Genomic DNA, 23154 nt, shown 5'->3' with positions numbered 1-23154 from the left:
AATTTTATATTAAAACCCCTATTAATGTTTTCATTTTAATAAAATTTGTAAAATTTTCAATCAAAAAATAAACTAGTAGCCCGCCAATGTTGATGTCAATAATTACTTACACAATGTTCATGGGTGCTGAAGCCTATAAAATCAGTCGCACCCAAGCGCCAGCAGAGGGCGGCAAAACTCCGAAAAACACAACAAGTACACCTTTGACTGTGCTGTCATTTTAATCTGTTTTAGCGGGGCATTTGTGCGTTAATTGTGTCAAATATTTTAACGGGATTGATTTTAAAAATTAATTACCGCTTGTTAACGCGATAATTTTGACAGCCCTACTTTTAACTTTTCGAGTAGCCCTGAAATGTCCCTGAAAGGATTAAAAAACTGGCAGATGAGAACAAAAGGATGGATTACTAGTTGATTTAAAAGCGTTCAGAATGGTCTTGCTTAGTTACAATTGGAATTTTTATTGGCACACCCCAGGGTTCCTGTCTAAGACTCCTGTCTTTTTAAATAAAAGTTAGATGTATAAAATGGCAAGTAATGACTCAAACTTTGCTGACCTTCGACACATTTTTGGGATGTTTTGTACCCCGAGGAAAAGATAATTTAGTTCCTTAGAAAGCAGGAAACAACAGCCGTATAAAACGAGGCTCTCGGGAGAGATGCTTTGAGGCGCCACATGGGAACTATCCATTGCACGACACATTTCACATTAAAATTTCAAGAAATGTAACATCATTTTGAAAGCTGCAGACTAGAAATTACGTATGTCGAAGTAAGATCGTTGATTTTTCATTCACTGTCATCTCTTTGCTGCCAACCCATTCCCTGAGCCAGCTATGGGAAAGCGTCAAAGTTCCCCCGATTAGAGTCATTTCCTTCCTGCGCGCCATACGCAGCCATGCCAGGAATGGCTGCACTATTTACTCAGGCCCAGAGCGAGTGGAGTCCAGATCCCACACCCACATGGCATTTGCATCACGATGTGCAAAGGCCACAGGCTTTCCTTGGGGGAGCATTCCCTGCCTGTCCGCACACGCAAAAAAAAAAAAATATGATTCTTCTTCTTCTCGGTCAGGATGCATTCGGAGTCAAGCTGGTTACAGTATGTCATATGGGTTGGAGGACCGTGGGACCGCTATGATATCGCTCTTTAATGAAAAAAAAAATACATATAGTGCAGCCTCAAAATCAGAACTTATTTTATTTGGAAAGAAACCAAATCTGACAACAAAAAATTGAAATGTTTGAACTTTCATTTTGATGGGTTACAGGTGACATTACTTAGCAATACAGTGATCCCTCGCTTCTCGCAGTTAATGCGGACTAGAACCCGTCGCGATAACTGAAAAACAGCAAAGTATTGCCCCCCGCCTCCCATCCGCCCCAATTATTTCTGTGTGTGTGTGTTTAATGTATTTATTTAGATTTAGCATTGGAAAGAGATAAATTTAAGACATGTTTTTTCACTTTTTACCCCAAAGTATAATTAAAAAAAAAAAAAAAAAAAACTTTTATGTGTATTTTAATAAATGTTTTTTAAGCAGTTCAAATGTAATAATTATACGTTTTAAACATGTTACTGTCCCACTGAATTATTTTTAAACAAGAATAAAGAATAAAAGGCTTGTGTTTAATAACTCATTTGCTCCCAAAAACGTATAAATACGTTCTATTTTTAATTGTTTCAGTGTCCCAAAGACGTATTTATACGTCTTTTACGTTTTTTTTGGTTTAAAAAAAAATTTTTTTTTCAAAAAAGACATCTCTGGGTTGTGATTCAATTTAGCTCCAAAGCACAAAGCTGAAAATCCATTTTAAAGCAATAAAACTGGCCACTGGAGGGCAGTAGCGCATTTGGTAAGACCCGCAACCCGATTCAACGGTAACGAACGGCCAAGCCGCACAGCCGGGCGCCCGCGGAAGACGACCGAATGGATGCCAGGCGGCAGATGACCGAGCAGCACAACCGGTAGGACGCCCGGGATGCCAGGCGATGGACGACCGAGCAGTACGACTGGGACCACTAGTGCAACGGACAATGCCTTTGAGTCTGTGCTGCTCGCGAGCAGAGCCCACAGAGACTCAAATAAATTTATCTTTATGAGACAGACGGCGATGAGGGAAAAGTTTAACCGGCTGTCGCGGTCAGAACAGTGTCATCTTTCAGTTAGTTATGTGTAAATAAATTGTTGCTTTGCTGTCAAAAGCTCTATTTGTCTTGTTGTTTATCTCATTTTGTAAGAGGAAAACATTATTCAGATGTTTGGGATGTAACTGAAGTAAAAAATAGCTGTGTATAATTCAAAGTTATGTTTGAAATTCACAAAAAGCCCAATTTCTCTGTTTTTCATCAGAAATTGGAAAATTGCTCAAGCTAAGCTATTTTCTAATACTGATTTCTAAAGAATGGAAAATGAACTAACTTTTTTTTTCTGCTGAAAGAAGAGAGTCTAATCTTTCTTTTGGTGGGTTCCATGTTTATATAGCAATAGAACAGAATTTCCTATGGGCCTTGCAAAATCAGTCTACATCCAGTAAAACGGCCGGGAGCGAAGGGCCTTGCTCCGGTGAAAATGACTGATAGTGAATGAGTTAAATGCTTCATTCAGTCAGTACACTCAAATCTGCCTCCATCTCCGTACTTACACACAATGAGTTGCCACAGCAACTGTTTAACAAGTTAAACGATGATTGACGCATGCGGCTCTTTGATGCTGAGGCTTCCTGGGATCTGTGGCAAGATCAAACAGAAGACGTCTATCAATCATCATTAACTTTAGTAAGCAACTCTAGTGCATTACCTGAACAACAAAGAGCGGGGGGGGGGGGAGGGGGGGAGTGACAGTACGCAATCGGCTCAGGACAGCTGATGTGGTTTTTTTCAGTTTTTTTTTTTTTTTAATTGAAAAAAAATCCGCAACAGACTGAGGGTGCGAAGTTTGAAGCGTGAAGTAGAGAGGGATCACTGTAATATTAATTAGATATTTACCTAAAACATTGCTTGTGCCTTTCATTCAAAAACATCAGTTTGACAGGACGGATTATTTAATTCAAGGTTGCAAATGAAACCCTTATTGACATATTAGGAACTAAGTGGAACATTCCTGTTTTCAAAACCCTCAATGTGACATTAACGGTTACTTATATATCACAGGGCCACAATATAACCAAAACATTATTATTATGACTTCAAAAACTACTAACATGGTTTAGAAAATGTAAACAAAGAAAGGATACGTTTTTACGACGCTTCACGTTTATTTTGGGAGCAGTACATGCTAATAAAAGCTGAAAACCTAACAGTACATCTGTCACTGCGGTGGAAAGGGTCATAAAATGATTCAACCAGAGAAATAGGTGCTCAATGTTTGCTTTTTAAAGTACTGTACTTACATAAAGATGACAATGCACTGCTGCCCTCTACGTGATATTTTGAGCCACTGCAATCCAGGAAATCCATGTCGGGTTACTACTACAACTGGGGGGAAAAAAATAAAGATTTCAGGTTTACTTGAGCTTTAAATAACCAATATTGCAAAAATGCCAAGACGCTAAAAATTGAATTTTTGAATTGGAATGTGGAAGAATATTTTAAACTTGCTTTTCAGACAGGAGCATATCCTCTCTTGTGTGAAGACGGTACATGCCATTAAATGATATCCAAGTCAATGCCTCTTTATCTCACATTTTTCTCTGTCACAGCTATATTAAGCTTTTTATGAAGCTATCAACGCAAGATAATTTGATTTTGCCCCTCAATTGTCAAGCCGGAATCTATCAAGATGTTTTTCAATCCCTAATCACGTTATTAGAATGGACTGTAATAAGGTGCTCCTCTATTTAAATTCAGATATGCTATGCTTGTGAAAGGGGGTAGACATGAAAGTTGATGTTGAATGGATTAGGAAGCATCAGCATCCATTGAATCGATGTAAAAGGATGTATTTGTAAAGAAGATAAAAGTTCACTTTTTAACAGTAAAAGACATATGGTTTAACATTCCTATTATGTTATGGTTAGGCATGTGCGGGTATGAGGTTATGACAGTTTGATAACCTAAAGCCAAAATATCACGGTTTCACGGTATCGCGGAATTGCAATTACAACTCTAAAATGTGTTACTTTTGAGATATTTGGGTGAAAAAAATACCCTTTCTGCCAATGAAAAGGATTTTTATTTATCAAAACATATTAGCAAATTGGAACATAAGTACAGTATAATGTTAGGTTAAAATTAGGGCTGTCAAACGATTACAATTTTTCATCAAGTTAATCACAGCTTAAAAATTAATTAATCGTAATTAATCGGAATTTAAACCATCTCTAAAATATGCATTATTTTTCTGTAAATTATTGTTGGAATGGAAAGATAAGACACAAGACATAAACATTCAACATACTGTACATAAGTACTGTATTTGTTAATTATAACAATAAATCCACAAGATGGTTTAAACATTATTAACATTCTTTCTGTTAAAGGGATCCACGGACAGAAAGACTTGTAGTTCTTAAAAGATAAATGTTAGTACAAGTTATAGAAATTTTATATTAAAACCCCCTCTTAATGTTTTCGTTTTATTAAAATTTGTAAGTTATAAGTTAGTAGTAGTAGTAGTAGTTGTAAGTTATAGTCATTTTATATTAAGAAAAAGAATGTCTCCTGCTCCGCCCAAATGCATGATGGGAAGTTGGGCAACCATGACTGTCAGTGGTGGCTGCAAATGGTATACAGTATGTTCTGCGTTGTGTTCAATTAGGCGTATTAAGAAAAAGATTGTCTCCTCCTCTGTCCAAATGCATGATGGGAAGTTGGGCAACCATGACTGTCAGTGGTGGCTGCAAATGGTATACAGTATGTTCTGCGTTGTTTTCAATTAGGCTTGTAAAGAAAAAGAAATATTTCTCTGCCTTTTCGCTCTCAAAGTGCTAAAATGGCGTCATTGTAAACTGTTTGAGGCAACGCATTAACAGGTCATTGCGTGCATGCATTAATTGTGTCAAATATTTTAACGTGATTAATTTAAAAAATTAATTACCGCCCGTTACTGCAATAAATTTGACAGCCCTAGTTAAAATAAATTTAAAAAATAACAAATAAATAACTGAAATATTCTAAACAGAATTTTAGGTGAGCCTAAATCCACAGCTCAACAGCACATTATTACCATCAGAACAAAACTAATTGAATCATTTTCCATAAAAAGCATGTGTGTGATTGTCCCGTATTGTGTTTACATTGGGGGGGTGATAAAAATCAAAATGGTGATATATCGTGATACTTTGTATCCAAAAAGGTTATTAATATGCTCCTGCCATAAATCGAGATATCGTTTTAAAAAGGTGTCAGTCTAAAAATAAATAAATAAAAATGAACCAACAAGTTGCTACCCAAATCTTCCACAATAATAGTGTCTCAGTTAACACTAAGGCTGCATTGACGGTGCTCGACGCCCAATCCATTTAGATCGGGAACGTTCGTTCATTTGAAACCGGAGCATTCACAGTCATTGTGTCCAATTTTCAGGGCATTTATAGGTCACTTGCTGTTCATTATAGGGCATTTACAGGTCATTTCCTATTGAGTTTGAGTCACTGCCTATTCATTTGGGTGATTCCCGGCTCACTTCCTGTTTATTTTGAATTACAGAACAGAACCCATAAAATACCCGAAAATCAACAGGAAGTAACTGAAGATCAACAGGTAAATGACCTTAAATGCCCCCAAATTACCTCATGGCCTGCCACTGAAGGCCATAGACGTTCAATCCGTTTGAAGTGGGAGGGATGGCAGCGAATGAACGAATGTTCATTCGCTGCCACCCTCCCAGTTCAAATGGATTGGACGTCTACTAGTGAGAAACTTATTCCAATTCACAGCAGAAGCTTGTTTTTCCTGTTCATTATTTGTTTGTAGAATATCCTAGAATGATTTCCTGACCAATGTATCGATAATCGTTGTATTGCCATATCGTCAGATCATCGTTATCGTGCGCTTTGTATAGAAAATCGTATCTTATCGTGAGGTACCAAGAGGTTCAAACTCATAGTTTACATTATACACACACTCTCTTCCTCAACACAGACATTTCCCAGAGGGAAAAAAAACACATGTTTTACCACCACTAGACACACTAAACACGCAGGAGTTTACTCTCGTAGCTAGTGGGAAACATTCATGACATTGTTTACTATCCTAGAATTTTGTATAAATGCAATATCATATTAGAGGTATTGCCTCCTCGGCAGCCACCCTCTGCAAACATCTTTTACACGTCGGTTGGCCTTCCTCCTCTAAGCCACGGCCGTCTGTAACTTTTCTGTAGCCGAAGTATTCCCATACCAGCGATTTCGTTTTCTTCAATGGGGAAAGGTTCAGGAGTTTCACTTCCTCCAGCCATCGTGTAGCACAGCTGACTCACTGACACTGAGCAACAACCAGTGGGGGAGGGTTGAGCCTTGCAACTCCTAGCGAGGGATTTCTCCTTGCATTTTTGGGACGGTATGACAGAACATTTTTGCGGTTTTGAAACCATGAAGTTTTCATGCCACGGTATACCTTGAAGCCGGTAATCTGCACATGTCTAGTTATGGTATTATGACTTTTTTGGTGTTTTCTGTAAATAAGTGAGACTCCATCATAACCAGAAAGATGTATCTGGAAATATTTCTATTGAATTTTGTAAAGTAAAAATTGTTAGTCCCTATATTTTTCATTTTATAAGTTACCGTATTGGCCCGAATATAAGACGGTGTTTTTTGCATTGAAATAACACTGAAAAAGACGGGGTTGTCTTAGATCCGCGGTCGAGACATTATACCCATTCACGACGCTAGATGGCGCCAGATCATTGAAGTGATATTCTGTCATGACAGATCTCAGCTACTCTCCCCATTCACGACGTTATATGGCGCCAGATATTATTGAAGCGATGTTCTGTCATGACAGATCTCAGCTACTCTTTTTAGTTTAACCAGTTTGCATTAATTTATTGCAATGTTTTTCCTTATTCAGATTTGTTTAAAGACTACAATTACATTTACACTTCACTTTGATGATTAATGCAGTTATTGCAATTTTGTTGTTTTATCACAATAGATTGGTTTTAGGGTTGTTCCGATAATGTTTTTTTGCTCCCGATCCGATACCGATCGTTTTAGTTTAGTATCTGCCGATCCCGATATTTCCCGATCCGATTGCTTTTTTTTTTTTGCTCCCGATTCAATTCCAATCATTCCCGATAATGTTTCCCGATCATATACATTTTGGCAATGCATTAAGAAAAAAATGAATACAACTCGGACGAATATATACATTCAACATACAGTACATAAGTACTGTATTTGTTTATTATGACAATAAATCCTCAAGATGGCATTTACATTACTAACATTCTTTCTGTGAGAAGGATCCACGGATAGAAAGACTTGTAATTCTTAAATGATAAATGTGACTTTGTATATTGTGACTAAATATTGCCATCTAGTGTATTTGTTGAGTGTCAAGTTCAAAAATAGATCCTTAGGTAGACATTTGTAAAATTACCCAAAAATAAGGAGAGAAGACATTCAGTTTTCTTGGCCAAGGAGAGCAAGGAGGGACTAGACAGTGAAATGCTAGATTACGCTGTTTAGTCACCAAAATTGATCTAAAACTAAACTCCTTGCTCTTTCTTTTATTAGGGGCTTGTCCTAACACAGAAAGGTACCGCCCTAAAGGGAGGGGGAAAGCAAGCTGGAGACACCCATGTGATTTTGATTGGCAATGTGTCAGCATGTAGGCGAAACTAACTAAATACACGTGTGTAAGCAAGGGCATTTAGATAAAGTGGTCAGAATGACCCAGACACTTCAGTTATGCAACGCTGCGGCCATGGAAAATGTCCTCGAATGGAAGATGTCCTCGAAAGTCTAGACGTAAGATGCTGAAGATGTCCCAGAAGGTCTAGTTACCCAATGTCGCGGCCATGAAGCAAGGCAGTTGTCACCCGGACCCTCTTTAACACTTTATAACACTTTAAACATTATACTACAACCTATTATAGCAAGCAATAATCATTTACTGGTTATATCAATAAGAAAAAATATGTATTAGGTATATATGAGCACAAACGAATATTCAATCAACCCTCGATAATTAACTCAACATTGAACTTTCAGTAAATGACACTGTAGCCATTTAACTGTTCTGCCCAAATGCATGATGGGAAGTGCAACCATGACTGTGCATAGTAGCACCAATTGATATATCTTCTCTGCGTTGGGAAATAACATAGGGTGTTAAGAAAAAGTTCAACTACTACCTTTCTTCCCCACATTGCTTCCCACGATATTTCTAATTGTTGAGAGAGGGATTGTAAGGCTTTAGTCATTTAAAATAAGGCTCCAAAGACTCCCAAAATTCACTCTACTCATTTTACGCTGCCTTTTAGCTCTATATAAAGGTAAAACGGCGCCATTATAGATTGAACGCGACAATGCGTGAGTGCGTCGTGCAGCGTATGCATTAATTGCATTAAATATTTTAACGTGATTAATTTTTTAAAAATTAATTACCGCCACCCTACTTTAAGCCAAAACTAAAGACTTTGGATGGGGTGTAAGACATTTTGTCTGTAACGTTAAATACAATTAAAAAATGATTTAATTAAAATATAGATATATATATTTAAAAAAAGGCATGTCCGATATTTTTTTGCTGATTCCGATACTTTGAAAATGACGTGATCGGACCCGATCGGGCCGATCGATCGGGACATCTTTAATTGGTTTATTTACATTTCAAAAACCAGAAGCCATTCATGTACGAATGTGATTGCACTTTAGTTTACATATTTAAATATTCAGATATTAAGATTTGAATGAGGCAAAATAACATGCTTTTTCTCTCAAATATATTGTTACAATCATTTGTTTCGGATGTACTGAAATTATTTTCCGTATAAAAATTAATTTGGTGTTCAAAAAGTCTTTTTTCAAACTTGAGTCTTGAAAAAGAGGGGGTCGTCTTATAATCAGGGCCGTCTTATATTCGGGCCAATACGGTAGTTTCAATCAACCACTAGCCTATTTGCAGTTCTGGGTGAATGTTCGAAATACAAAAAAAAAAAAAACCCTGTTTAAAATAAAAGTATAGCTTTTGTGTCATATTGTGCCAAGGGATTTAGTGGAGGAGAGTCAAGCAATGGCCACATCTAATATAAAGTAAATAGAAATGTCAGCTACAGGCAATTATGACTTTTTGTGGGGCTCCAATTACTCGCAGTTGCAATTCAACTCATGAGGAAAACACATGAAATGCATACATGCAAGGCGAGACTAATTTGAAATATTTTGACTCCTCACGTAGCTTAATAAGTAGTCACGGCATAGAAAATATGGCAGGATGAGTTGATCTGTTTGTACCTCATTATTAACAATAAACTCAATTCCTAAATGTAAAATGTGGCATAAAACTTTTTTTGGCTTGAGTTCTAGCTGAGGTTACATATTCTCGCCTTTTATCAGATGCATCTTTTTTTTTGCTCTCTCATGGCATAGAATATGTGTTGTTCATTTCCATTCTGTATGTGGGGGGTTGGCACATGCTCCCCATTAAAAACATCTTTAATTTATCTCAAATGTGTTTATTGGGCTGCCCGTGGATCTGCATGTTATCCCATTTCATTTGGAGGTGATGATGGAATCACCGGCGACTCCCCCGGGCTCTCATTTAGCTGCCCTGTGTCAGTGTGTGTCTGTGGGGCTGCCAAAATTGTGCTCCCGTGTTTTTCAGAGAGATCAGCTTTAGAGCTGCCCCCCCCCCCCAAAAAAGGAGTGCGGTCTGAAAATAGACCTGATCGAAACACTGTGTTTCACATTACATCGCACTGACTTGAGGCAGCAAAACCTCACTTGTGTCTTCTGTCACTTTTTGAGGCATTCCTAACTTAGAGGACACATTTCGAGGTCATATCAGATTTTATTCATATAATCTGCATGAGGACTTTGTTTATCGTTCGATCGCTGCTAGCCCCCCCAGTCAAATTGGATTGGACGTCTATCGCCGTCAAAAGTAGTGAAACATGATGACTCAATGCCAGCCTTCCCAGTTGAAAGTATTTGATGTTTATAATAGGGTTGTTCCGATCATGTTTTTTTTGCTCCCGATCCGATCCCGATCGTTTTAGTTTGAGTATCCCATGATATTTCTAATCGTAGGGAGAAGGATTGTAAGGCTTTAGCCAATTAAAATAAAGGCTCCAAAGGCTGCCAAAATTCACTCTACTTATTTTACGCTGCCTTTTATCTCTCTATATAGGTAAAACGGCGCCTTTACAGATTGAGCGCGACAATGCGTGAGTGGGTCGTGCAGTGCATCCATTAATTGCGTTAAATATTTTAACGTGATACATTTTTTAAAAAATTAATTACCGCCGTTATCGGGATAAATTTGATAACTCTACCTTAAGCCTAAACTAAAGACTCTGGATGAGTGTAACATATTATGTCTGTAACGTTAAATACAATTAGAAAACGATTTATTTATAAAATATACAATATATATATTAAAAACAGGCATGGCCTATATATATATTTTTTTGATACTTTGAAAATGACGTGATCGGACCCGATCGATCGGCAAATCTCTAGTTTATAACTGTCTTAGCAGTGAATGAGTTAAATGCTACAAGCAACAAAATAATCCAAACCCAATGTACATATACCGTATTTTCCGCACTATAAAGCGCATCAGCGTACGAGGCGCACCGTCAATGAATTGCCTATTTTCAAAACCGTTTTCATGTATAGGGCGCACCACCAGGGGCGGATCTTGAAAAATATTTATGGGGTGGCAGGAGAGGAGCAGGAGACTTTTGAGAGTGCAAATATTTCATGATGGTCTAACACATCATCGATTCTTTGGACAATGATACGATATTCTGCGACTATTCTATTGGGGATGTCATGCCATGATTAACCAATATTAAATCAATCCATAAAGTGCATCGGATTATAAGGCGCACTGTCATCTTTTGAGAAAATTGAAGGATTTTAGGTGCGTTTTATTGTGCAAAAAAAAAAAAAAAAAAAAAAAGAATATTTACACTACTGAAACAAACTTTTCAGAACAAAGAGAAAATGTCCAGCCACAGCAAAAGTTCAAGATAATCACAACGAGGATTGCTCAATTCATCACATTTGAATTTTTTTCATATAAATATATGTATGTAAGAAAAAAAATACTGAAATTCTATTTTCCTAAATTGATTTCAACAGGCTGTCACGTTTTGACTTTTGAGTTAAAGGCAGTTTCACACTAGCGGGAGCCCAGTGTGAAAGAGTGTGCAGCAACCCATTTCTTGTGTCTGTGGGAAAGGACTTCTCGGCAAAAGTGAGCGGCTGTGGCTGTTTTGGATGAAGCGGAAAGTCTTGAGTGAATTTTCAGTTAGGGGCTGGGCCCAAAATAGACGGTGTGTATGGATTGCGGCGGTACCAGTCAGAACTTCCTAAATTCCAGGTTGTCCCGCCCAATCCGGGACTGTTGGCAACGCCTAGCTGATGACAACAACGTATCCAATAGCAGAGGAGCAAGTGTACTGATATCTGTGCTATGAGGCTGTTTCGGCAGGCGGATACACCAAATCACAGCCGATGAAACCTTGATAAATGCGCATTAAAAAAAAAAAAGTTGCACGAGCACTGGGACACTCAAAAATAAATCTCACACCTCTCCTTGCCAAGCTAAATGATACCTCGATGTGCGTTTGTGTGGAAATTTAGTTAACGAATAACAAAATACCGTATTGGCCCGAATATAAGACGGCCCTGATTATATGACGACCCCCTCTTTTTCAAGATTCAAGTTTGAAAAAAGACTTTTTGAGCACAAAATTAATTTTTATACAGAAAATAATTACAGTACATCCGAAACAAATGATTATAACAATATTTGAGAGAAAAAGCATGTTATTTTGCTTCATTCAAATCTTAATATCTGAACATTTAAATATGTAAACTAAAGTGCAATCACATTCGTAAATGAATGCCTTCTGGTTTTTGAAATGTAAATAAACCAATCTACTGTGATAAACAACAAAACTGCCATAACTGCATTAACCATCAAAGTGAAGTCTAACTGTAACTGTAGTCTTGAAACAAATCTGAATAAGGAAAAACATTGCAGTAAAATAATGCAAACTGGTTAAACTTGAGAGTAGCTGAGAACTGTCATGACAGAACATCGCTTCAATGATATCTGGCGCCATCTAGCGTCGTGAATGGGGAGAGTAACTGAAATCTGTCATGACGGAAGATCGCTTCAATGATATCTGGCGCCATCTAGTGTCGTGAATGGGTATAATGTCTAGACCGCGAATATAAGACGACCCCCTCTTTTTCAGTCTTGTATTCAGGCCAATACTGTAACTATTTACCTTCTCACTGAAACTAGTAAAACTTGACTACTAAACCTTGTAATAGGAAAAGTCGCTGTTTTCTTGTGTAACTAGGAAAAATAAATGCATTGGTGCTTGGGACTATAGTAAATATGCTTGCTGGAGTCCACCCATTTTTCACTTCCTGACAGCGTCTACGCCAGCCAACGTGGCTCCTGCCATTTTGCTCTTGCCGTGGACCGCTTTTCACACTCGGCTGCCACTAGTGTGAAGCAGACTTAAAGTAAACGCACTGTTTAAGTGAATAGCTCCATCTAGTAAGGGTGTAACGGTACATGTAATAGTATTGTACCATTTCGGTACGTGGTAGTCGGTTCAGAACAGACGCGTACTGAACGAGTTTCTGACGTAATATAACCCTTACTTTTCGAGGCTGTGAGTCGATCGGGATACAGTTTCTTTGTGTAGATTTTATTTACTCCGTCTTCTCTACTATAATGAGGACCAACACGGTAGGACAGTCAGGAAACATCAACGGCGTGACAACTTGGCCGCCGCGAGAACGCAGTGAAACACGGGCGTTAGAATCAGCCAATGCACACCAGTCACAGTGCGGCCGCGTGTTAGATGCGCCCCGGAAGCGGCTCGACACAACGCATGCGAAAAGAATGGCAGAGTTTATTATTTGACGCGAGACGCGGCCCTCCTGCGTCAATACTACTAGCTAGGATCGGGCCAGAAGTCAGTCTTGTAATAATACGGTGGATCCAGTCGATTTTCAAACTAATATGCAATCGTAACCCACTTTTTGAGTCCATCAGATCTCTTGAGTGGTAGATCGGGGCACAGTTGACTTTGTTGATTTACTGCTGTCTTCTCTGCTATAATAATAACCAACACAGCCCCGTGTTCAATACAAAACCTTCCTACCACAACAAAACAAGTAGGAACTAATATTCACATAGGAACTAAAGTTATACAACATAAAATATCCAATATAAATGAATACTACATCACATTTGTAAAATATAAACACATAATAAAATAAATAATAGCCCATTTAAATAAAATACATTGAAATGAGCTAAAACACCTGTAATTAAATAATAAGAATAATACTCACATCCTGGTTACACAATTAAATTGATTAATTTCTGTGTGGCGCTTTAACTTGAGAAAATCCACCAAAAAAGCTTTTGAAAACCGTTCATAAGAAAAAAAAAAAAGATTCACTGAGGCATTTCATTTGTAAAATACATGTTAAAATCTTTGTCATTGGGATTGCTTTTCTCTTTAGCACAGGACTTCTTTTTTCTTCTTTCTTTCAGAAAGAAAGCTGACCAATGCGCGTGGGCTGAAAGGCAAATTGTTGTTGGATTATCTTTAAATACCCACTACTTTTTGAGCAGAATTCTGGCTTTGTATAGGCTAATGTTCCTATTGTTGAAAGCACAAAGGTGTGTAATAAACAACTAGCACATTTACAGTTGTGGTCAAAAGTTTACATGCACTTGTGAAGAACATAATGTCATGGCTCTCTTGAGTTTCCAGTTATTTCTACAACTCTGATTTTTCTCTGATAGAGTGATTGGAACAGATACTTCTTTGTCACAAAAAACATTCATGAAGTTTGGTTCTTTTATGACTTTATTATGGGTGAACAGAAAAAAGTGATCAAATCTGCTGGGTCAAAAATATACATACAGCAGCGCTAATATTTGGTAACATGTCCCTTTGCAATTTTCACTTCAATTAGGCGTTTTTGGTAGCCATCCACAAGCTTCTGGCAAGCTTCTGGTTGAATCTTTGACCACTCCTCTTGACAGAATTGGTGCAGTTCAGTTAAATTTGATGGCTTTCTGACATGTACTTGTTTCTTCAGCATTGTCCACAAGTTCTCAATGGGGTTTTGGGAAGGCCATTCGAAAACCTAAAGTGCCTGTGACACGAAAAAGCATGTTTATTTCATAATACACGCGGTATTTTATGCCCCTGAATGATATGGACCGCTTGGATGTGTGTGGAAGCGATCGCTATTTTTATTTAGTTTTTTTAATCCCGCGCCATGAAAATGAGTGACTTCCGGCTTCGGTCTTGCATTGAGGAGGAGGGCGCTGTGACGTGTACGGTAGAAGACGTCCTCTTCACGCTACAGTGTACTGTTGTGTATGAGGACGAAGGATTCAGCTGATTTTGCGGATTAATACGTTTATTTTTCGCATCACGCCAGCCAAACGGCTGCAGAAAAATCATTCTGTATGAGGGAGAGGCGTATGCGCCTTTTTGGAGTTTGAAAAGGTTCCCATTCACCGTGGATATTGGCCAAGCCCTACTACTGTGGGACCATTGGACTTACGAGGAAGTGAGTAAACATCTTGTTTTGTATTATGTCAAATACGAATACAGCGATTACAAAGTAAACACTACAAACTTTCTTTAAATAAAGGACTACTTACGTTTGATCATTGATAGGCATGTAAAAAGCTCTCCTAATGCTCATTAGCAGCAGCACGTTAGCTGCACACCAACTCCAGCCACCCTCCTCCGGGGAACGAACTGTAAATTGCTCTCCGCCGGGCGGTTTGCCGATCCGCAAAGTCAATCGACAACCGGGTCGTCATGTCAAATAATCCAGGCTAGTTATGTGTGATTTTCCGCTTCGAAGACTTTGAAACATCACTCGGTTCGGGTTAGCATGTCGGCTAGCTGTCACGCCTTCTGGTTTGTTTACATTCTCCGAAGCCGGGGAAGGGAAATGACATATGTCTGATTTAGGTGTCATAAAATATTGTTCGGGAGGTGCGACAGTAAAGGTGAAGTCGACAGTTTTGACCATTATGGAGTAATTTTGCCATGTCATCCTGAATAAATGCATTTTTATTATTTCATATTCCATTCAGCACAAGACTGTTATTTGTCATGACCATGCCATTTATTTAGCAATTGGGGAAAATACTTGGATAAAAAGACTATCCTGTAAAAATATTGACGTAAAGAGACAGAAACAATGACATTTTGCCGCTCTCTTCGTCGCGTTTTCCTCGTTGTGAATAGTTCCCCCTTGACGAGCTGACCGGTCCTTCTCAAGCCATTTATATGGCTATTGGGGAAAAATACTTGGATAAAAAGAATATCCTGTAAAAATATTGGAGTAGAGAGACTGAAACAATGACATTTTGCGGCTTTCTTCGTCGCGTTTTCCTCGTTCTGAATAATTCCCCCTCAGTGGGCTGAAAAGTAAAACCGATGAGCCCAGTCTACCGCTGACGTCATCCACCTGTTGGGGACGCTAAAGCCCTATAATGGTAGGCGTGGCTAACCGGCAGATTAAAAGACTAATTTCTCGTCATCTGTGCTTTGCTAAATTGTTGTATATAGTCGAATCGTCTCAAAATATGATTCTAATTCACATAATAATGCCATTTAAGACTTTTTTTCTTGTGTCGTATGCTCTTTAATTCTAGCCTGATTTAGCCATTCCATTACCACTTTTGATGTGTGTTTGGGGTCATTGTCCTGTTGGAACACCCAACTGCGCCCAAGACCCAATCTTCGGGCTGATGACGTTAGGTTACCTTGAAGAATTTGAAGGTAATCCTCCTTCTTCATTATCCCATTTACTCTCTGTAAAGCACCAGTTCCATTGGCAGCAAAACAGCCCCACAGCATAATACTACCACCACCGTGCTTGACGGTAGGCATGGTGTACTTGGGGTTAAAGGCCTCACCTTTTCTCCTCTAAACATATTGCTGGGCATGTTGGCCAAACAGCTCGATTTTTGTTTCGTCTGACCACAGAACTTTCCTCCAGAAGGTCTTATCTTTGTCCATGTGATCAGCAGCAAACTTCAGTCGAGCCTTAAGGTGTCGTTTTGGAGCAAGGGCTTCCATCTTGCACGGCAGCCTCTCAGTCCATGGAGATGCAAAACACGCTTGACTGTAGACACTGACACCTGTGTTCCAGCAGCTTCTAATTCTTGGCAGATCTGCTTTTTGGTGATTCTCGGTTGAATCTTCACCCTCCTGACCAATTTTCTCTCAGCAGCAGGTGATAGCTTGCGTTTTCTTCCTGATCGTGGCAGTGACAAAACAGTGCCATGCACTTTATACTTACAAACAATTGTTTGCCCTGTTGCTCTTGGGGCCTGCAGCTGCTTTGAAATGGCTCCAAATGACTTTCCTGACTTGTTCAAGTCAATGATTGTTCAAGTCAATAATCACTCACAAGAAATTGCTAATTCGTGTTGCTGTATGTATATTTTTGACCCAGCAGATTTGATCACTTTTTCTGTTAACCCATAATAAAGTCATAAAAGAACCAAACTTCATGAATGTTTTTTTTTGTGACAAAGAAGTATCTGTTCCAATCACTCTATCGGAGAAAAATCAGAGTTGTAGAAATAACTGGAAACTCAAGAGAGCCATGACATTATGTTCTTCACAAGTGTATGTAAACTTTTGACCACAACTGTATATTTTCCGTTTTTTTTTTTTTTTTTTACTGTACCAAAAATGAACCGAACCGTGACCTCAAAACCGAGGTACGTACCAAACCGAGATTTTTGTGTACCGTTACACCTCTACCATCTAGTGGTAAAACGGCGAAGTGCAACAGAAGGTAGGCTGAATTTTAAGCTTCTTGTGTGAGCCATATGCAAAAATATTTTCACAATTTAGCTTGGTCTTAGCATAATGAGTTCAAATTCACAGATATTAATAGACAATTTGGCATGTGAAATAAAAGACATCATATTGAAAGGACGGATTAAACACGGACCCTGCAAATGCACCTGTGACCTTTAAAAGCCCGCCGGTCTCTACCTCTCGGAGCTATCCATCTCATCATAATGATGCTCAGCTGTGACAGCAAATCACGGAGGATCAGGTCCGTCTCCCTTTTGGTGGTCATCGCAACTACTTTTCAGTTACCATGACGATGTTATCCCCGCACTCTACGATTGCGTGCAAACTGAAGAGGAAGACAAAAGGGAAAAATGTCAAAAGCACGGCTCGCAATCATTTGTCCATAAATTATGCCGCTCGCATGTTTATTTCTCATCTACCTGGTCGTCAACTTTTCTCATTACTTCATACTGAAAGGTAGAGATTCTGGAAAATGTACATTGAAATGATGTGTTTCAAAACACTTGGGTTTATGAATAGCATCTTTTATCAGCCTATTTGAGACCTCTGAGGATAAGCATGATATAAAATGAATGAATGAATGATTTAGGTGTGAGATTGATAAACGCTGTACTAAATACAAATGAAAGAAGCATGTAGTTAGAGAGCGGATTTGTTTAATACAATTTACTATGACCTAATGAACACTTTTGAAGACCTGCTTCCTGTCAACCATTTCTCAGCGCCGATATTAAAAGCATCGGATTTCAAAAAACAGATAAATATAGAAGTCCAAATGAGCAGAATTAGATGAGACTGTCTTAGAACAGAGGCCGACTTGAGTGCAGATCATAGAAAGTTATGAATATTCTGCACATCGACGGCACCAGCATCAAAGTCTATGCAAGCGTGTCACGGCAAGGTTGAACATTCATGTCATTCACTTTTTCGTTCTCTTTCCAGCCTTAACTTCACTCTTACGGTCTACAATCTACAGTATATATTGTCAGCGTGTTTGAACTCCAGCTTTACGATGTAAACATAATGAACATTCACTCCAATGGGAATGTACAGTACACGAAGAAGAGGAATCTGGGTGTCCTTATGGTCTGAACAGTTTTAAGGTATCACATGGGAATTTCATATACTTCCCATTCATGACGTTTTATTTATTAGGAGAAAGCAGCGGGCAGGAAGGGGCTTAAGGGGGGACAGAAAGGAAGGAAGCAGACAGCAGAGGAGAAGAACTAACAAAAACAATATATGGCGGAAAACACAGACAAGACTGAAAAAGCAGTTTCTGCTCTTGCACTCCTCTTTAAAAGAAACTACTGTGTTTGAAGCCAAAACAACTGTTGTGTTTGATAGAACAATATGTCTATATGCTGCCATAGCAGATTCATGCCGCATGAAGCCCCCGAACTATTTTTACTTTGTCCGTTTTACACTGAAAACCCGTAAAACGAAGGTAATTAATTCTATTTATTATTCAAAATGTCTGTCGTTTTTAGCTTAGAATCATTATTTGATGTCTCATATTTTGTTTAAAAAAAAAAAACGACTTTAAAAATGATCACTCACATATTCTAAAAATGTAAACAAATTACGTCAGTCACAATGAAAAAAATGGCGTTTGTAAAAAAGTCACGGATATCTACCGTAATTTTCGGACTATAAGCCGCTACTTTTTTTTCTCATTGTGAATCCTGCGGCTTATAGTCCAGTGCGGCTTATTTGTTGATTTATTTGGGTTAATAGGTACCACTTTATTTGACAGTGGCGTCATAAGACTGCCATGAAACATTCATAATTATGACATGACATTATCATGGGCATTAATGAATGCTTATGACAGTGTCATCCAGCAAGTGATGTCACTAACTCCATTTATGTCCTGCTCAGATCTTTTACATCCATTCAAAAGTGAGATCATTTGCCAGATGACACAAAATGATGTCTGTCATAAGCATTCATTAATGCTCATGGCAGTGTCATGTCATTATTATAATGGTCTTATGACAGTCTTATGGCACCACTGTCAAATAAAGTGTTACCAAATTCCATTACTAGCAGTTAATGAAACAACTAGAACAGTAACTGAAGAAATAATTAGCACAGAACATGAATTTTGATTGTGATTTACATCTGTAGTGCTGCAATGCATGCTAGTAGGCATGTTGGACGACAACAGTGTTGACAGCAGAGGTTTATTGTCTCCCTCAAGAGAACAGTGATTGCCAAATGAAGCTTCTTGAAGCAATAAAGCTTTGCAGGCAATTGATTCAAAGCTTCATGGTAGTTGATTTGGATTTATGACAGACACTTATAATATAGTGAGGACGGCTGCGGCTTATAGTCCAGAGTGGCTTATCTATGAACAAATGTCGTTTTCGTGTCAAATTTGGTGGGTGGCGGCTTATAGTCAGGTGCGCCTTAAAATGCGAAAATTATGGTACTTCATAACTATTGCTTAGTTGTATTTTTTTTTTTTTTGTTACTGTTGCATTTTCTCCGATATGTTAGATGATAAATAATCGATCCAAACAAAGAAAATTGGGGAAAAAAAAGTTTAAAACGGTTAATATTTGAAAAAGAAAATCTCGTCCACTCCTTGATGTCTGCGATTTCTGCATCATGACCCTTGTTATATTACCATGTTTCACCGATAAAATGCCCCCCAAAAAATCCAGTTGTAGCCATTCACACCTGTGTCTTGACACTTGGTGATACATGCTACATGGAGTTTTTGGATCGAAACAAGGTAAGTACGCAATAATATCTCGTTAAAGTCATGGCGTCTGTAATTCTGCTCTCGCGTGCTCTCACCTCCACATAGTGTTTTGCTCTTTAAAAAACTTTTTTTTTTTTTTAAATGCTCTCCTGTTAAAAAAAATTTCTTCCCCCGGTTAAATTGAGATTTTAAGCTTTCCAATTATGTATCACACATGCATATCGGACAATTTTGAAAGTTGGCTAATTTGGGGATTTCAGAGCGGAACTTCAAGTCACCTGAGTGTTTTCCGCCATATACATTATTAAACACCTATTCTACCGATGAACATAGTGATGCTATCGTTGTCCAATTATATTTACCCCGTGGACACCATGTGGGAGGCCTGATAAACAAGGAGGAAGAGGAGGGAAAGTAAGTCGAAAGGAAACCTGATTAGGTGGGGCGGACCGCACACAATTCCGGCAATGTGGGGTGGCGAGCACAGTATTATTTAAATCACCTATAAATGTGGATATGTTGACATCCTATTCTTTACTACCTGATCGCTAATCCTGGCACTGACAATCTCATTTACCTGTCATCCCTCAGGGACCCAGGGCAGTCCCCCTGACCATCTGTACCCACAACAAGCAGCTCACTGGGGATACGTCCCCAACCCCCACGCCTGCCCCAACCACCCCATCTGGACCCTCAACCACTGCCACAACCCCCCGACCGACGTGGCGCGCCGCGGGACCCCCACAGACCACTAACAGGAAAGGATCCCCGCCGTTGGGTGCCTACGATCCGCTGGTAAAAAGGGGAGAGGAAAAGCGGAAGTGGTAGAACGCCAAGAGGCCGCTGCAGGGCAGAACGGGACATGAGGCTGCCCCCGCAACCGAAAGCCCAGACGAAGTGGAGGCCCCGCCCCGGAAGCCCCGTCCATAGAATTCATAATGTATTGACGTGACACATTCGCCATTCGCCGCGTCAAGCCTTCCCGAAAGGGGCCGTCCCACACTCCACTTCATTTATTAGCAGTCGGTCTCATGCAGCGATCCAGCGCCGGATTTAGGTTGAAAAAGTACGAAAGCTGCACTGCATACAAACAGGAAGGATTGTCTCAGGAGTGATTTGTAATTATTCTATTTTTCGTACCCTGCATGCATTTTGAAATGTTGTGAAAAAACTCAATGGAAGAAATCAGCCGCTACAGCATTGGCATTATACAGTATTGCACAATATTTACGTAAAATAACTGCACGTTTTTTTTGTGTTTTTTTTTTTGCTTTTAACCAAGAATCGAGACTCTTTTATGTCCATATCTATAAAGAATTCAGGGATTTAAGAATTTATTCACAACTGTTTTCAACGGAAAAAGCTATTTGTTTACATATGGCGACCGCTAATGTCCTTACTGACTAGCCACATAGTTCGAAATATTTACGAAAAATAAATGCTACCTGCAGGGTTTTTTTGCTTTTAACCAAAAATCGAGACTGATTTACGTTCATATCTATAAATAATTCAGGGATTTAAGCATCTATTCACAAGAATTTTCAACGGAAAAAGCTCTTTGTTTACATTTGGCGGCCGCTAATTTCCATACTGACTAGCCTCATAGTTCGCAATATTTACATAAAATAAATGCTACCTGCAGGTTTTTTTTGCTTTTAACCAAGAATCGAGATTGTTTTACGTTCATATCTATAAATAATTCAGGGATTTAAGCATCTATTCACAAGAATTTTCAACGGAAAAAGCTCTTTGTCTTTGTTTCCACTTGGTCGGCTTTGACAGAGATAGGCCTGCTATGAATCTGAATAAAAGTGTATGTCCTGTCATACAGAAAAGTGTGGGACCCACTTACAGCCACTACCTAGCACCATAATGGGGTTGTGTGAGGAGGGTAGTGCAGTGTTTAAAATAGGAGAGCCCGGCTGAGAGGTTAGTGGTACCGCCACGTGGCACTTTTTCCCGGCTGCACATCCTACCCAACCTCGTTGTAGCTCCCCCACTGAGTATAATGTATGTGCTGCATTAAAAGAGATGCTGGAGAGGAAAAATAGCTTCTTGTTAGCACATTATGTGCAAATCCCCAGCCTGTAAGGAGAATAAATTAGGCTATGTATATTTTACATAAAAATGACACTATAAATTGGACATCAATATACTGTATCTTTAAAAACAAAGTTTTAAAGAAAAGCAAAGGAACCTAAAGTGAAATATTGAAAGACGTATAGCTGGTACATTCTGTAATTGTTTGGAGGATTCTTTTCACATATTGCTAGAGGAAAAACAAACTATGAGGATCCGTGTTTTGGCAAGTCACTAAATGCAGCTCAAAAGGGGGGACCACACCACATTCACTTATTCATCATCCGTTCCGTTTATCCTCATGAGGGCCACGGTGGATCTAGAGCAGTGGTTCTTAACCTTGCTAAAGGTACCAAGCCCCACAAGTTTCACATGTGGATTCACCATACCCTTCGGAATTAGAGAAGCTTTTTTTTTTTTCGAAATTCAAAACTGATATAACTAAGCTAGCAAGCTAATAATTTTGCAAATCCCTGTTCAAAATTCTTCACATTTTGGCAGCATGTTTTATAAACAGGTCAAAATTTGAGACCACGCTTTCCACTGGTCTGTTGTAGGGTTGTTCCGATCATGTTTTTTTGCACCCGATCCGATCCCGACCGTTTTAGTTTGAGTATCTGCCGATCCCGATATTTCCCGATCCGATTGCTTTTTTTTTTGCTCCCGATTCTATTCCGATCATATACATTTTGGAAATGCATCAAGAAAAAAATGAATAAAACTCGGACGAATATATACATTCAACATACAGTACATAAGTACTGTATTTGTTTATTATGAAAATAAATCCTCAAGATGGCATTTACATTATTCACATTCTTTCTGTGAGAGGGATCCACGGATAGAAAGACTTGTGACTTTGTATATTGTGACTAAATATTGCCATCTAGTGTATTTGTTGAGCTTTCAGTAAATGATACTGCAGCCATTCAACCCAAATGCATGATGGGAAGTGGAACCATGACTGTGCATAGTGCTACCAATTGATATATCTTCTCGCGTTGGGAAATAAGGTGTTAAAACAAAGATCAATTGTTACCTTGCTTCCCCACATTGCTTCCCATGATATTTCTAATCGTAGGGAGAGGGATTGTAAGGCTTTAGCTTAGTAATAAAAGGCTCCAAAGGCTGCCAAAATTCACTCTACTCATTTTACGCTGCCTTTTATCTCTCTATATAGGTAAAGCGGCGCCATTACAGATTGAGCGCGACAATGCGTGAGTGGAAAGTGCAACGCATGCATTAATTGCGTTAAACATTTTAACGTGATACTTTTTCAAGAAAATTAATCACCGCCGTTATCGGGATAAATTTGATAAACCTACCTCAAGCCTAAACTAAAGA

The sequence above is a fragment of the Corythoichthys intestinalis genome, chromosome 16 (genome assembly GCF_030265065.1).
Source record: "Corythoichthys intestinalis isolate RoL2023-P3 chromosome 16, ASM3026506v1, whole genome shotgun sequence".
NCBI classification, from domain to species: domain Eukaryota; kingdom Metazoa; phylum Chordata; class Actinopteri; order Syngnathiformes; family Syngnathidae; genus Corythoichthys; species Corythoichthys intestinalis.
The sequence above is the reverse complement of the archived record's forward strand: the minus strand, read 5'-3'. Positions refer to the sequence as shown.